Source organism: Octodon degus, unplaced genomic scaffold, assembly GCF_000260255.1.
Source record: "Octodon degus isolate 3935 unplaced genomic scaffold, OctDeg1.0 scaffold00007, whole genome shotgun sequence".
NCBI classification, from domain to species: Eukaryota; Metazoa; Chordata; class Mammalia; order Rodentia; family Octodontidae; genus Octodon; species Octodon degus.
This window is the reverse complement of record NW_004524583.1, coordinates 9,752,726-9,755,841: the sequence shown is the minus strand read 5'-3', so window position 1 is coordinate 9,755,841 and position 3,116 is coordinate 9,752,726. Positions and strand designations below refer to the sequence as shown.

General features: G+C 43.1%; 1 protein-coding gene across 7 annotated transcripts in view; it reads left to right on the top strand.

Annotated features, from left to right (window-relative positions):
• Window positions 1-3,116, top strand: part of Cipc (CLOCK interacting pacemaker) — an 18,413-nt gene that overhangs the window by 7,601 nt on the left and 7,696 nt on the right. Inside the window, exon 1 of one of the 7 annotated variants that reach the window (XM_023702289.1) lies at window positions 907-929. The exons of the other annotated variants lie outside the window; for them this stretch is intronic. The gene's annotated coding sequence lies outside the window, so the exon portion shown is untranslated. Of the gene's footprint in view, window positions 1-906; window positions 930-3,116 lie in introns of those variants that run through there. 7 annotated transcript variants of the gene reach the window in all.

Genomic DNA, 3,116 nt, shown 5'->3' with positions numbered 1-3,116 from the left:
CTTGCCAGGGAAGTGCTTATTCTGCTGAGCCGTCTCCCTAACCCCCAGGAATAAGTTTTGAGAAAAGAGTCCTTAGGTGATGCTTGTTATTTTGTGGCTCCTCCGGAGTGTACTCGCACACACCTGGGTGGGGCACTGCCACACACCTAGGCTCCCTGTGGTAGCCATCATCCATCACTGCCCAAACCATCAGTATGCAGCACATGACTGTATAATTTTTGTTAAGAAAGTAATTTTAGTATGCTTTATAGGTTGCTTCCCTCCAATCTTTGCTTCCTTGTGTCCGCACATTTTGTAGTTGAACTATGAGCCTCCTGGCTCATCTCTAAATTGAGTATCCACTGACACAAGAGAACAGAATAGCTTTTACAGCTAGCTTATTGAACACCTTGCCCAACAGGGCTAGCCAGCTATGTTCCCTTGAAGCACTTAATTTTATTTTTGTTTATTTATTTTCAATATTATTTATTTGGTACAGGGGCTTGCTATTCAGCTCAGACTCATAGTGCTCCTTCTGTCTCAGCCTCCCCAGCATTGGGATTACAGGCATGTGCTACCATGCCTGGTTTTGGTGGCTGGAACAGTGGCATGGCATGTGGTACTGAGGATCGAACCCGGGTCCTTGTGCTTGCCAGGCTGGCACTTAGACTGCTGAGCTATCTCCCCAGCACCCGGACCCTCTTGAAGCTATTATTTTGTGCTGATACTTTTTTCTTTTTTTTCTCTTTTTTGGTGTGTATTTGGTACAGGGTCTACAGGGTCTCACTACGTAGACTGGACTCGTAATGATTCTTTTTCTTTTTTTGGGCATACTGGGGATTGAACTCAGCCCCTTGCGCTTGCCAGGGAAGCACTTATTCTACTGAGCCATCTCTCTGGCCCCTGTAGTGATTCTTCTGTTTTCAGCCTTGCAAGTGCTGGGATTACAGGTGTGTGCCACCACGCTGAGTCTCAGTCACCATCTCAGCATGCCCCAGGGCTGGGATTGGCATGGCACACCAGGGATTGAACCCTGGCTGCTGCACTCTGCCTAAGCAAGCACTTTAGTCCACTGAGCTATCTGCCTGGCCTAAGACTTTTTTCTAAATTTGAGGATATTGGCTTGAACTACTCTGGAATGTTGTGCTAATATCAACTTTCTTGGCCCACAGGATGCAGAGTTGATGCCAGGAGATTTGAGCTAAATCAGCAGCCTAAGATTGGAACCTCTCTAGGGAAAGTTTATATTCAGGTTCACAGGGACAGATTAATCAGTTTTATAGATTTATTCATTTATAGTAGAAAAATGGGTATTAGGAAAGCTCGAGTCCCCCATCCTTAGGCAGATGTATTTTCATCAGGTAGGCATGCTGAGTGAGAAGCCAGATTATAACCAGACTGTTACGCAGCTGGAGTAACAGAGCCTGAGCAAGGGGCTAGAATAAGAGGAGTTCGTGGGCTGCCTCAGGAAGGTGGCACTTTGGTGTTTTTTCCTCCATCTCCAGACATTGTTTTCCCAACTGCCATGCTGGACACATCAGCCCAGAGCCTCTCCTGGACGGTCTGATACCAAGAGGCTGAGGGAAGGAGGGCCTGGGGTAGGGTTTTCGAAACACGTGCCTCTGTCCTGTGATAGACAGGTTTGGGAAATAGGGCAGTCAGAGTGTCCCTTTTTTTCTTTTAATATTATGTGTACTTTTTATTTTTGTTTCCTATCATGAAGGTAGTATAATTCTACAAGGTGCATTGTAGAAGTTTAGAATCTTAGGGACAGCGAAGAAGAGAGTATATGTTGCCCATAGGCCAGCCACCTATGACTGCCAGTACTGTGGGTAGTTTGGCACTTCTTCCAACAACTTTAGCTTTTTGTTAGGCCAGTTATTTTGAGAAGTTCTGCACTGTTTGCACATAGGATGGTATTACAGAGAATCAAACTCATTATGTCCTGGAGGGGTCCTGTGAATGCCTCCAGCCACTTCTGGGACTGGCGCCAGTGATTTTATTACTGCTCTCGAGTTTTTCCTTTTACCTTAAAGCATTGTGAAATTCATAAAACCAATGTAGTGTTTTAAATTTATTTTCCCAAGTTTATATTTGGAAAATTTCAGTCACTACTAGAATACATAAATATTCCCATAAGAAAGATGTTTTCTTTCAGATCCAGGTGTGGTGGTACACGCCTCTAATCCCACCACTCTGGGAGGCTGAGACAGGGATTGCAAGTTTGATCCTAGACTAGGCAAGTTAGCAATGTAGTGGGAACTATGCTCAAAGTAAAAAAAGAGCTGGGGATAGGGCTCGGTGTGAAAGTCCTGGATTCATTTCCTGGTACCATCCCCTCTCCCCCCCAAAAAAAAGCACTGGGTGCTTTTTTTGCTACTTGTACTTTTTTTTTTTCTGTCTCTGCATGCGCACGTGCTCTCTCTCTCTCTCTCTCTCTCTCTCTCTCTCTCTCACACACACACACACACACACGCACACGCACACACACACACACACACCCCACTACTGGCTAAACTATTTGAAAGTAAGTTGCAAATACTAAATGTTTCATCTAGAATACTTAATTACAGATCTCCCCAAAAGAACATTTTTCTATATAATGATAGTCTGACACCCAAGAAGTTTAATACTGATACAGTTATTATTAGCTATAGGATATACTGAGATTTCTTTCATTGTCCCAATAATGTCTTTAAAGCTGTTTCTCTTTGTCTGTTTGGGATCAGGATGCAGTTGAAGATCATGCATTGCATTTAGCTGTCCTGCCTTTTTAGTCCATTCTTCTAGTCTTATTTATTAGCTCCCTAATCCGTCTTCCTCCCTTTTCCTTGGTATTGATAGCATTGAAGAAGTCAAGCCCGTTGTTTTGTAATGTTTCACACTGCATGTTCTGGTACCTTACTCATTATTAGACTCACAGCAAATACTCTGATTATTTGAATCATGTCAAAATACTACATTGCTGGTGTGCTCTCCAGTGCAACACATAATTAGCCTTGTACATTATTTTGGTGATGCTCTGGTTGTGCAGTACATTTCATTGTAAAAATGCTCTTCTTCTTTGTAATAAATAACTTGTAGAGTGATGCTTTGAGATTGTATGACTAATCTGCTCCCCATGCAATTTTTTTTTT